Here is a 14160-nt window from a genome sequence, read left to right as displayed (position 1 = left end):
AAAATAGACTTTAAAAAAATTTTCTACTGTATAGCACAGGGAACTATGTTCAATACTTTGTAATAACCTTTAATGGAAAAAAAAAATAAGATTGTTTACTACGTCTGCGAACCTGTTTCTGCTTTGTAGATCTTACACAGTTATTCATTCCTGGAGGGACAGGGACGTATCTGAGCCATCTCTGTCTCTTCTGCCGATTCTTCCATTCCAACTCAGTAATTAAACTGAGATGCTGGGAAAATGTCTAGCAAAGAAAACCCAGATGTAAATGACATCTTGGATCATTTCAGATACTGGGGCACCTCTCTTACGAAGGTTTCCAAGTTCTTCTCTTACCCTTGAGTTTAAAATTACCATGGAGAGGTAGCGGCAAAACTAAAGATTATTTTTTTAAAGCGAAGATTAAAAAAATATAGCTCAGTAAGATGGTGAAGTTTGTGTAGCTGGTCTTAAAGTTGGGTAGTAAACTCTTAAAAAAAAAAATTTCACCATCTTCTCCCATTTGACCACACACCTCAGTGCTGGATGTAAGGGGGTTCCTGGATTGACTCAGATCAATCTCTTGGCTTCTCTTCACCTAAGAATACTCAGCTCTGAAATGCCTGTTTGCCACTCACAGCAGAGTGATGATATAACCTACTTTGAATTTCTCAGAAGCTTGGAACAATACAACTGCAAGGTACTCTCTTATTTTTAAGTTAATTCAAGGTAATTATTTCCAGAACTATTTTCCTTCATGCATGAAGCACAAGTCAGAAACAATTTATACGGCTCCTGTCCATTCAGATTGAATATTTCTACTAGAATTAGTGTCGTATTCATGAAAAAAAATTCTGAGTTATTATTATAGGGTGTGAGCGTTTTTACCTTTGCAGAACAGCATTTCACTAGGTGGGTTGAACTGGCCACTTAAAGAGTACTGATGCCCAAGCAAGAGTTAGATGTGGTTTCCTTCATTAGTTGCATTTATAAAATATTTGCACTCAATAGAAAAATCCCCTAGCCCAATCATTAAAACTCCTGAATCACTTACATTAAAAAAAAAAAATTATGAAATGGAATAAACCCCATCAACCAGCAAAGTTTTCACTAGGAAAGAGCCGACTGACTCTCTACTCGGATTCTGCAGAAATTTCTGAAATGTGAAGGCTGCTCTTAGCTGATTTTAGGTATTCTGAGACTACACAAGCAGGTCAACAATTAGAGGAACAGGGGTTTGCAGCAGAAAAGTAACAAAGAGCAGCTTTTTTACCTCTCCTCTTCTTACACCCAAGCTTATGTCTTGCACAGCGGTGGTTCTCTTGAAAAAGCTTCTGTAACTTTTACTAAGGTTGTACAACATGAGAATGTCTCCATAGGTTCTTCCTTTCAACACCCTCATTTGCTCCTTTCCAACGTCTATGTCCTTAGAAAATGTGACTGTGCCCTGAATGGCAGAAGGACGCCTGGAGAGAGAAGTGAGAGTTAATTCACTCCTGGGAAATGGGGCTGGAAGAATCCAGAGAGGGGGCGGCTCAGAGGTCACCCAAACAGAAGATACGGTCTTCCGAGTCTGCAGTATCAGCTGGGGTGCATGCACCCCAGTTCTGCCATCCTGGTGACTGATAACCACAGAGTCAGTATTCATCCCTTAACGTGAAGGAAATGTGCGTGTGCCTGAAAGCGACGTGGATGGACACCAAACTAGAACGACTCTTCAATTTGATGAATAATAAAGTCATGCCAGACTTTCGTGTTGGAGGGACAAATAGTTTATTAGAATAAAAAGAGATCAACTCATGTAAGCACTTTTAGCAAACAGTAATGTTATAAAGTAGGTTACACACAAAAGGACCCAAACACTATAGTCCTATAGCGTACGCTGGATTGTATAAAAGGATTGCACGGCAAGCCCTGTGCTCAATGCCTGGCCCAACAGACTTACATGTCTGTTGGACAAATACAAATTTAATTTTCAAGTCTAATTTATTTACTCTAAATCTGAGCTGCTCACTTTTCAATCTTCCTTGTGTTTTTCATTCCGGTGCATTTGAGCTTTCACGTAAATCTCCATTTCTGCAAACTGTAATATGCCAATATTTTAATAACTAAATGAGTACAGATCACCGAGAGAGTGTTGTGCCAACATCAATTTCCTGGCTTTCTCAATGTCATATTGTCATGTAACGTATTATTACATTATCATGACATCATTGAGAGAAGCTGGGTGAAGGGGACATAAGAACTCTCTGTACTTATTTTGCTATTTCTTGTGAGTCAAACTATTTTAAAATAAAAAGGATTAAAAATAAAATAAAACATCCACTGCCAGAGCCAGGTGCCCCCAGATCTTTCCTTTGTACTATTCTTTTCCATACCTGAAATCACCACTGGACAAATAGATGATGTTTTCAACACAACAGAGGTGATGAGAAAATACAGGGAGACCCTCTGGCGTCTATGTTATACCATGTACTCTACATAGTTTCCAAAAGCATGAGACAGGGACCGACGGGGGCACAAATAAGAAAGGCAGTCCTCTGCGGAGCGGTCATTGACTAGAGCGGGTTGTGAGGGGGCTCCGGAGATGCTGAGAGTGCTCAGTCTGGAAGAAGGGAGCACAGGTGTGTTCAAGCTGTGGAAAATCATCAAGTTTTACTCATTTCTGCTTGACAGTTACCTTCCCCTTCCCCCGATGAGAGTGCACTCCTTGACCCTTCAGCCTGGCCTGCCTTCCAGAGGTCTTTTCTCACTCTACCAGGAAACCATATACTCCCTTATTCCTTCCTGTTTCCAGGACCCACCCCAAGGCACCCACAACAGCAGTTCCGACCGTCTCCTCGTTACAGTCTCCTCGGAGACTTACAAATCCTCCCTGGGTCCCACCCCTAGAGCCTCTGAAATCAGGGTCCCGCACGCTTCTTCACATCTCGAGTTACTCTGATGGGTGAAGGACAAAGGGAGGGGTCACTTCTACTGGGCTTGCAATGATCCAACACGCAGTCCATTCACCTGCACTCAGAAATGTGCCCCTTAGTCATCTTCCAGTGGCAACCATAAAAAAATGTCACTGTTCTACAAAGGAAGCAACCTGATGGGTACTAGCTGTGGCTGAACCTTCCAGAGGGTCAGTACACCTAAGGTCAGAAGGCACATGCGGCCCTGGGCCATGGGACTGCCCAGACCCAGCCGGCATCTGGGGTACAGAGCACAAAGTCCAGCTCCAGACCAGACAGAGAATAAACAGGGCACCTCCCCAAACCCACCCAACCTCACTGGTATGTGGCCAGAGCTGAGAGGACAACCAGCAGGGCCGCGGGATGGGAGCAAGTGCAAGAGACGTGAGGGTGGCACCCCAGTGGCCTCTGGACCTGCACTCCGCTCCACACCAGGAGCAGACCATGGGCCACTGCTCATGAGGGGATGCATTATTACTAATAGTAAGTTATCAGCACTGAACTTCCCAACCAACAAAACAAACCAAGAAAACATAAAATCTGAACTATTAGAGCAGTGTGTAATACTGATCAGACACACGTCTTATCTTGCAACCTCCAGGATGCAGTTTCCCCTCCCTCTTCATCCAGAAGTGGGTACCACTCAAGGATGCGCCCTGTGGGATGTACCTAGACCACTGCAGAAGGCCCCAGTGCAGCAGAATCCTCAAGAGGAGCACAACTGTGCCTTGTGAGGCCAGGTGCACAAAGATCCAGCCCAGAAGTTCATCTCAAAGGGACTCATGTAGGAATCCAAGCTGAAGTTGTGGGTCAAGTCATATTTGATCTGACTGTAACAGAGTTCTATCAATCCTTGGCCCAGGCAGAATTGAGGGAAAATAGTGAACACTCACTTGAAGACATCATAGATGTTCTGCAAATTCTGTGCAGTGAAAGACAGAGAAATCAAATGAAAAGTGCTTCATAATTCCCATTTCTCCTTGTTGGAACTCCCAATCCCAGCCACTCAAGGATACCTGCAGACAGCCATCAAATCCAAGACGAGTATTCTCCAGCCTGAAGCCCTAAGGGTTCAGCCCTGCGCGGTTTTAGACTCCGCTGGGACCCCTCCCCTCTTTCTGTCTTCCAACGTCTTCCTTTTGGAATGTAAACATCTCACCTATGCCTGTCCTAGCACTGTATTTTGGAAGTGCGTAACTTACCTGGTTTCACAGGTTCACAAGGCGAGGGGAACTCTGCCTCAAGATGAATGTACCTCGAGTCTCTCCCATCTCTGATGTAGATGATATTTAGATGGAACTTTGGACTAGAACGGGTTTAGACTTTGGGGGCTGCTGGGGTAGATTAATGTATTTTTCATACGTGAAGGACATAATTTGGGGGGGCCAGGAGGGGAATCTGATAGACTGTTTGCCCCCCGACCCAAATGCACGTGTTGAAGACCTAACCCTCAATGTGATGGTATTAAGATATGGGGCTTTGGGAGATGACTGGGTTTAGAGGAAGTCTGAGGTACAACCCTTGATGCGATCGGTGTTCTTACAGGAAGAGGAAGAGACACCAGAGCATCCTTTCCCTCTGCGGTGCGAGGACACAGCGAGAAGGAACCTGCCAGCACCGTGGTACACCCCAGCCTCCAGAACCATGAGAAACGCAAGTCTGTTGTTTTGGGCACTCAGTCTATTGCATTGTGTTGGAGCAGCCCGAACTGACTAAGAACTTGAGTAGCTAATTTCGTGGGAGGACATGAGTGTCTAAATGAGTGGATAATATTAAAGTTCACATTTTATGGCAAGACAAGAAAATTACGCGTAAAATAAAATTCGTTAAGTTATGGCAAGACAACAAAAATTGAAACATAAAAAATTCTTCTCTGCCCTCTGACCTCCTCTCCTGGCACTGTGCACCATGTGTCTGCATTCTGCATCGATCGGGACACCTGGTTAACCATAAAGAGCCACATTCTCCTAGTGCCAACAAGACAAATCCTTAAAAGATAACATTCCTTCTTGACTCTGTTAGGGGTCACATGACCCACCAGGATGACGCATAGATCTGGATGATGTAAACTATCAATAATACATCATTTGATGCACAGCCCTCTGTCTCAAAAAACGTATATGACCGCCTTGATTTGTAATGGGTGGAACACTTCTCAAAGCTTTCTGAGATGCTCTCCCCAGGTTACAATCCTCAAATCTGGCTCAAATAAAATTTTCCATTTCTTTCTTAGGTCAATCATTTTCGTCAACAGCTGTGACTGTGAACATTTCCATAACATGAAAAATAGTTCACACTTAGCATAGAGTAGATACTAAATATACGTAGTTGTCATTAACATTCAAATTAAATAGTATTACAAGGCCAAGGAGATGGAAAGAGAACAATTAGTATGTAATTGCAGAGAAACCAAAAAGTATGAAGATATTTGAAAAATACAATTTGAAATTAAATATATATATATAAAACAAATCTGCCATAAATTTCATTATTGTTTCTACCATCTGATGTTTTGTGAATCTGGTGTTTTATAATGAAATTCAAGTTATTGCTGTGTTAATCACTGTCTACTAGGTGCTTTCTGTGAAGTACTGTATGTTCCCCGCTTTACTGAATTTTACTGCATTTCATTCTCTCAATAAATGTACAAGGTACTAAGAAGTAAATTCAGTTACAAATTCGCAAACACAGTTTCAAGTGGCTGATTAATGTGTCCAAACCACATTGTGGGAAGGCCAGGACTCAACCCCCACCTGTCGGGTCCAAAGAATAAGGTTTTTCCACCAAGGAACGCAACATTTGGAGAAAATTCACCAAAACGTGGTTTGTTGAACTGACTTTTAGATACGGTATAGCTAAAGAGTTTAACCCAGAAAGGCTACGTGAACCACAACTAACAAATGATGCTATGCAAGTATCACTGAGAATCAGACTCACATCTTAGAGCCCTTCTCTCCCTATGTTCAAACTCAGTAATTGGTTCAAACAATAATATTCTATAGGGAAGTCAAATCCTCACCATGTGTACCTAATCACACACAGCAGGGTATGTTATATGAAAATTAAAGAATAAAATATTAAAGGTGTCAATTATATATTACACACCCAAAAAGGTCCAGTTTTCCCTTGTAATGCATACTCACAGGTGTTCACAATTAGTAGTCTCAACTGACGTGACTGGGGACAACAGAAAATTCAATGAAGCCTCTCGGGGCGTGTATTATTATACGATGGTTTACCGTCTTCCGCGTAGAGACAAGGGAAGAACACAAAAGGTTCATTTAATTTCCCTTCAATTCCTGTCTTGATTGACACTATTTACAGATGTCAACCAGTCCTAAAGGGGTCTATTAATCCAACTTTTCATAAAACAAAGTCTCTGGATCAAATAATGTCCCACATGAAAGGATTTTTGTCTTACTAGTGGTAAGATGGAAACGGTAGACTTTTGTAGCTTTTAACTCAGGAAGTGACAATTCAGGAAATAACCATAAGGACTTCAGATCTGAATGTGACGAACCCCCAGGTACCTACCCCGCCATGAACAAAGCTGTCCATGATGCATGGACACTGAGTTGACAAGTAATCCACACGTGGAGGCGGGCAGCTACACAAATTCATCGAACAGCAATTCACAAGTGTCTGACTTACAATATTTAGAGATTGAGTATCCAGAGAAATAAATTACTGAAACTGTGAGTCTCCCTCTCCACTTAAAAGGAAGCCTCACCAGTGGGAGAGACAGATGCCCCAGCCCTTGAGTTAGAACCCAAAATGTATTTCCTATAGACATTGGCTTATAAATTGTGATGTGGTAAAAACTAAAATGCTCTTATTAACATTATAGGTTGTGTACGCAATGGTCAATACCAGTTGTACTGGCTTTTGGCACTGATCTGAGACTCCAGTCACCTTTCTTGGATTCTTCTATTGATGCCATGAACGTGTATCAATTGCTCCATTAAACTTACAAATGAATATTTGAAACCACCTATTTATAACATTGAGTTTTTAAAGCAAACAACATCAAAATAAAGAGCAAAGGAAAAGAAAGTCCTGAGGAACAGCAATAAAATGCCTTTTATTATCTGTTAACAATCGAGCTTGACCCTTTTTTTTGCAAACAACCTATTACCTGCTGATTTTCTCTCCAAGTGAGCAACTCTGTTTACAACAGAAGGGAACAATGCCTCCCACTGACCTAAGCATTAGGATCTCACCACACAAAGGTTCCTGGCTAGATCCTCTTTGGGTCTGGAAGATCTCTCCTTTTCCATCTGAGATCCTGACCCCTGGAGCAGATCCTGCTGCGAGTTTCTCACCATAAGGTCCATCTACCTTGAGTCTGGTTTCCTCCCCATCTTAGTTCATGACTGACATCCATGATTTTTTGTTGTTGTTATTAAAGACAGCAGCTGGTTTCAGTTTAATGATGTATAAGTTAGCTTTGCTATAGTAACAAACATCCCCCAAATCTCAGTGCTTATTACTACACCAAGCACTGATTTCTCATTCTTGTCACCATCAGTGGTGAGGCCAACTGCTTCAGCTCTGCCCCATCCATGACATTAGGGACCTGCTGGGGACGAGGAAATTTGTGTTCTGCCTCTGCTAACTTCAACGTTCTCCTCAACCTAAAACCAACTAATGGTTTTGCTAGTTTTCTATTTAAAGTTTAGACACATTAATCCAGATTAGTGTCAATAGCAGATCTATAAAAATCACCAAAATAAATCGTTCCTTTTACTGAATGCATAATGGATGTTTACATAACTCACTGCTTCTAAACAAACATGAGGCATAACCACAAAAATTAATAGGAGCCATCAGTGGAGAGCCTACCAAGTCTTGGCAAGTCCAGGCGTCAGGAAGCGAGCCCGCCCCACTTACGCAGGCCTCAGTCCCGGACCCCTCTGAGACACGACCAGCAGCACATCCGCCAGAACTGGGAGGGCTGGGCGTTTCCCACACTGTTTTCTCAGCCTGTGAGTCAATCACACACCGGGACTACTGAGGACCCCACAGGGCCTTCCTGGAAAAGACCCCCCTCCATGTCCTCCACCTGCCTCTTGTCTGTAGAAAAACATCAGCCTGCTAGGCCTGCCCAGAGTTCCAAAGAGCACATTTAATCGGAGAAGTGAGAAAACGCAGAATGGAAAGAAAACAGTCTAGCAAGACAAAATAATATTAGTTTAGCCACTAAACAAAGTCAAGCATCTTTAGTTCCTCCTCAAGGGCTGTAGCTCAAAGGGCTTTGAGCTGTTTTGCAGACACTGAAACCCCCACCAGGTGGAAGAAGCTTGTGGTGCATGCTGCCCACAAGCACGTGGACCCCAGACCAGCTGGAACCAGAAGGTTGATGATGTTGACTCCCAGTGACCTCACCACCCACCAGTCAGAGGACTGTCGATGAGCTGATCATGCCCCCAGCGACCCCCTCCCTCATCCTGTCTTTAAAAGACAATCTTTCCCTGAAAGCCTCCAGGGAGTTCAGGTCTTTTGAGCACTGGCTGCCTGGACTCCTTGCTGGGCACCTGCAATAAACTCTGCACTTTCCTTCAACACCACCAGGGGTCAGAAGACTGGCTTCACTGCTCGTGGGCAGTGGACCTGAGTTTGGTTCAGTAACATGAGGAATGGGGGTCTGTACAGTAGGGAGCCAGGAGAGCACAGTGTGCTCAGAGCCAAGAGGAGAAAGTAAAAGAGAAGTTGACATAAACGCAAAGGAGAGGGTGAACTCTGAGTCTACTCCACAAGCAGCGCAGGGTAGGCTGCGGAAGATGGAAAACGGAAGGTGAGTTGAAGCAGGCAAGACCTAGGCAGGCCTCCCAGGAGGAGATGGGCGGAAGGAGCCTGGAGGGGACAAGAAGGATGTGTCAGCACAAGTGGATTCCACTTGATCTAGACACCTGCTGGGATAATACCCAAACTGGCCTGCTGATGCCAATGGCCTGCTGGAGAGAGGGTTCTCTGAGAAGGGCATCCTCCCCACCAGGAGACACATTCCTTAATTAGGAGACATTTCTCAGGGCAGCCCTTTGCTCCAACATTTTGAAAGCAGCAAATCCAAATAAGTTCCAGGGGTCAGAGGAGAAAGGGCAGAATCACCCAGATAATCTGGACCTGCTGTGGTCCAACAGTGTGGTTTGCCACTGTGGCCAATCCCACTTTGAAGCATCTGACCCCAAGGACCGATGACCCTGAAGCATCTGACACCGAGGACCTATGACCCTGGAGCATCCAACCCCAAAGAGAGGAAGATCTGACCCCTCTCCCATGACACCTCGCCAGGACACATTTCACATCCACATCCACTCTTCAACCATCAATCAGTGACTCATCCACAAACGCACCCATGGATGCGGCCATGAGCACGCCTCTGGGTCTGGCCTCACGAAGGGAACAGCACCAAATGCTCGTGCTTTGTCTGTGGTCACCAGCCTGGGGGAGGCTCTTACCATGACACAGACGTTTCTGTTACTTAGAGCCAATTTCTCTTCCTGGAGGTTGAAGGCAGTGGATACTAGCACATTTCATTTAATCTCAGTTGGAAAGTAACAGACCAGGCATGAGTCAGCACTCTCTTCTCCCTGCGCCCTGGGGGCGGCAGTACTGAAACTCACTGACCTGGACCTTTGGAGGTGGTGGCCAGCAGCCGGAGCATGACGGTCATCAGCAAGGTGCGGAGGCCAAAGATGAAGTCCAAGGACTTGTAGGAGGTGAAAGCAATGTTGGAACTGGAGAAGATTCTGGAGATCAGGTACATCCAAGGAAAAGTCGCATACCTGAAAAGTAGAGTGAAAAATCACCTTCCTCTTCTTCAGCGGTATAAAGCGTTTGTTCGTCTGGTTATTTTTCCTCACTCAGTGAGCAGAAGCACGTTTTACTGAATAAATCCTGCAGGATTTTCTGAAGACAAAGCACATTTTCAGGGGCTTCTGAAGACGCTGTAATCTAACGGGCAGAGCCCGGGGTAGGGTCCAGGCCGGGACGGGGCTTGCAGCAATGTGATCTGGAGTCAGCCCACAGCCCCGCCGTCCCCCCACAAGGGGCAAGCCTAGTCTCGCTCCTTTGCTTTGATTCCCCTCCATAAAGCAGGAGAAATATCTGTTTGTGAGAGTGAGAATGAAAAGCTATCAACAGCGGAAAGCTCTATATAAAAAGATGTTTAAAAAAAAAAAAACAAAAAGATAAAACCAGAAAGCGCCCTCTGCACGGGCACCGTGCCGGATCGAGTTCTTTGTTTTAGTCTAGTTCCTTTTCTATACGATCTATGGTACTTGTCCCTGGGTAGAAAGATACATCCTCTTAAATCAGAAAATATGATGTCTGTGTAGTAGGGTTTTAGAAACTCTTGTCAGCAGACATCCGCCCCGTAACTGAGGCATGAAGAAAATGAGTTTAGAGCATATAAGATGGAGGTGTTTTCTTTGTATTTACATGTTCATCAGTGACCTTTCAAATACTTAGTTCAAATAAACATTTTGGCAGCCCCAGTCTTCATGTCTTTTTTTTTTTTTTTTTAAAAAGTTAAATTGGCTTAAAGAGCATAATTCATTTTTTAGTAAAACCTACAAAAGCGTCAAACAATGCCCATTCTTCTATTCAGGTTAACAATACCATTTTAATGATTTAATGTTGGAGATTAGCATCCTGTTCACAATTATTCTGCAATTTATGGGGTTTTCCTCCCTTTGAAACTGGCCCCACCTGCAGGCTACAGGAATTTCTCAAGACACGAACAGGATTCTGAGACCTCACCTTAATCCTTTAGTACTAAATATACATCAGGTATATTCTTAAGGATGCAATTTTTTATATAACCTGGGTTCTCATTTCTTTCTGACATTTTAGGTGTTATTTTTTTTCTTTTTGTTGCTAATTCTCCTACCTTTCCAGTTTAAATATCAAGTTTTTCTTGATAGCAAGAAACAAGAAAAAAAATTGTTACTGGAGACTTTTTTCTATTATTTCTTGTGAGACTTTATTTATTTACTTAACCAATCCTTAATTTTTTTCAGATGCCGAAAGTTGAACAAATAGCAAGAAAAAAAGCACAAAAATAGCAGGCACATTAGGATAATGCAATTTTAGATGATTTTTTAAATGCTCCTTATTGTTAGTGCTGTTTGTGCAATAAACAAAATTCAAGAGAAAAAAACAAGCAGTTTTTAAGTAGTTACAAAAATATGCTTCTGCTTAGATTTTTAAATGTTTCCTTATTGTTGTAGTGCTGTTTGTGCAATAAATAAAATTCAAGAGGAAAAAAAAAGTGGTATTAAAGTAGTTACAAAAATGTGCTTCTAGGGGGGAGGGTGCAGCTCAGTGGTGGAGCACGGGCTCACACGCACGAGGTCCTGGCTTCAATCCCCAGCACCTTCATTAAGAAAAATAAAAATAAAAGTATATAAATAAAAAAACCTAATTACCTTCTCCTGCCCTCCCCCAAACATTTAAATGCTTCTACTTTAATTTTTTTCCAAGAATAGGAGAATTTCAACAATCTGTAAAGCTAAGTTAAGTATGAATACAAGTGTGATGGTTACTGTTCATTCATTCTACAATACTCATACTATTCTGTCTGAAATGCCCATCCATAATAAGAGGTTTTCTACAGGAACTATAGGAATAAAATATAATAACATGGAGTTTTCCTAATTAAATATGAAACGAAACATGTTTCCCTCAATGGTATACTCACCTGACAAATGCTGCTTGATTTTTACTTACTAAATGAACATTTCTTTGAGGCCATTTAATCTCATGGTCAGACCGATTATCCCCCCAGTTATGCCTACACCCCGTTTCACACACAGCTGGGAAGCAGCCGTGCAGAAACAAAGAATGGACAGGTTCTCTTTGGAGAGCAGGAGAAACCTGTGATAAAGAGGTCAGTTCAAAGACATCGCCCAGAGGGGTCCGGCCTCAGTATTTCCAAGGCAATAGCGTGAGGAGATGTGAAGCCACACTGGGCTCCATTCTAACCCATCTGTACAGGCGTAAGTTATCCTTGGCTCTGTCCCCCTCCTTGCATTCCATGGGGCCATCTCCTGCCCCTGTGGACGCCCAAGACCACCTGTTTCTACCACTCCCATCTCTACCAGAGGCCAAGTAAGAAAACAGCTCTCACACTACAAGCACGACAGACTCGTTTAATCCTTACCAGCGATCTTACTGCACAGGGAAGAAAACCAAGTTAAGAAACTTGCCCACACGAGTCACCAAGGAAGTGGCAAAACTGGGACGTGAGTCCAGTCGGGGACGGGCTCCCAGGTCTCAGCATCAAACCCCCGGGTCGTTTTCTCTCTCTTGCTGTAACGAATTACCGGCGCAAACACCATTTCGCACACGCGCAGAGACGCACATAGGACAGGACCCCCCCCCCCCACCAGAAGCAGGTTCGTTAAGTACGAACGTGTACACCCCATTGCTTTCCTCTGTCCTGAGTTACAGCGCCTGGAGCTCTGGGCAGGCATTTGGCTGGCTCACCCAGCATCAAGCACACAGCAGAGATGCAATAAATCTTGTATTCTTTGCTTTCTCCCCCATTCAACAAATATCTACTGGACATCTGTCCTCTTAGGTTCCAGACACTGTTCTGGGTGCTGGGGAATACGTTAGTAAACAAATCAGAAAAAACTCTGCCCTAAGGAATCCAAGCTCCAGAGGAAATTAACTGATAGGTAAATCCATGTGATGTCAGAAGTGATAAATACCAACAAGAAAAATAAGGCAAAGAATGATGCAATGCCTGAGCTACCATTTAACGAAGTGGTCATCAAATTCATAAATGCATAAAATATTTCTGATGTGGGTTTTGATCTCAGCAGCATTAATAACCATGAAAACATTTAAACAATTCAAGTGTCCAATAGCAAAGGAGAGACAGTCCTGGTACCTGTCCCACTCAGCAGGTTTGAGGTTTAAACGAGTTGATAACAAAAACAAGAAAGAGGGGGAGAGTATAGCTCAAGTGGTAGAGTGCATGCACAGCATGGGTCCAATCCCAAGTACCTCCTCTAAAAATAAATAAATAAACCGAATTACCTCCCTCCCCGCCCTGCCAAAAAAAAAAAAAACCCACAACACCCCTCTCCAAAAAAACCAGAAAGAGTGGAGCCTGGGTATCTAACTTCGACCTGCAAAATTCTTTCATAGAAAAATAGGCTTAGTTCCCCAAAACCAACAGTATATCAATAAATTATGCTGTTCATAAATTGAAAAAACACTTAAGACACCCAACACACTAACAATCCAGCAACAGCAGAAATCTCACTTGTTAGTTTCTGACTTTACAACTTCTGTGCAAATTTCCAACTGAAATTCTTCTAATCCTGAAGAGCTTTGCATGAGAGAAAACACCTTTTTTTTTTTTTACATTTTTACATTTCCCTTACTTTGAAGATGAAAGAACAGCCTGCATATGAGAATCAGCAAAATGAAATTCAATGTCAATTACTGAATTTCTTTCAACAGAAGAATGGGTCAGCAGGAAAAAACAAACAAACAAAAACTCCATAAGCTAAGCGTGGACCCTAACATCAGAAATGACAGAGCTACTTCTACTGAAAAGGACGTTTACTAGTGTTCATATTAATCTAGTAGCATTAGGAATAAAGGTTAGCCAATCATAGTAGTAAGATTTCTACTTCATTAAGACACCCTCTTACAGAATATTTACATAGCATCAGTGCACACTGGGTTTGAGCAAGTCCAAGCTACTTAGGATACGGTTTGCAATTTGCATATGGTTTCCAAAAGAAGTGCATTAACACTCAAGATCTGACATCAAAGAATTACACTGAGTGACGCTTCACACCACCTCCGGTTACAGACACTGTGCAGCCTCACGGACTGAACTCACTACCCGTGAGGCTGTGGTTCTGTATTAAATGCATTTCATTCCCTGTCCCCTCAAGAAGATCCACACTTCAGTTTTTACAACAGATGTCCAAAACATCTATTAAAGTTCAAATTCCCCTTTTTTTAAGGTTTTCTAAATTAGCCCTATTCTGACCCAATGCCACAGCCCTGATTTCGAGCTGGTCATGATGGTTGTTCAGCTACTCCAGCCCTGAGGGGGGTTCTGGCTTTCAGTTGTCGGGGCTCCCCTAAGTTCCCTGTGGGCAGTGTGGGGACCAGCCTCTCATCCCCAACCTCTGTGGGACACGCTGCACTCACTCACGGGGTGTCTGATTCTGCAGAGCCAGTGTTTCCAGAGCAG

At 43.2% G+C, this 14160-nt stretch overlaps 1 long non-coding RNA gene across 9 annotated transcripts in view; it reads right to left on the bottom strand.

The window, feature by feature from the left end:
• LOC141573323 (uncharacterized) overlaps positions 1-14160 on the bottom strand; it is a 170529-nt gene that overhangs the window by 123194 nt on the left and 33175 nt on the right. For all 9 annotated transcript variants that reach the window (XR_012509714.1, XR_012509715.1, XR_012509717.1 and 6 more), the window contains exons 3-4: positions 9564-9721; positions 1253-1445 (exon numbers count right to left, since the gene is read on the bottom strand). This is a non-coding gene — a long non-coding RNA (uncharacterized LOC141573323). The remainder of the gene's footprint in view (positions 1-1252; positions 1446-9563; positions 9722-14160) is intronic.

The sequence above is a fragment of the Camelus bactrianus genome, chromosome 1 (assembly GCF_048773025.1).
Source record: "Camelus bactrianus isolate YW-2024 breed Bactrian camel chromosome 1, ASM4877302v1, whole genome shotgun sequence".
In the NCBI taxonomy this organism is placed as follows: Eukaryota; Metazoa; Chordata; class Mammalia; order Artiodactyla; family Camelidae; genus Camelus; species Camelus bactrianus.
The sequence above is the reverse complement of the archived record's forward strand: the minus strand, read 5'-3'. Positions and strand labels throughout refer to the sequence as shown.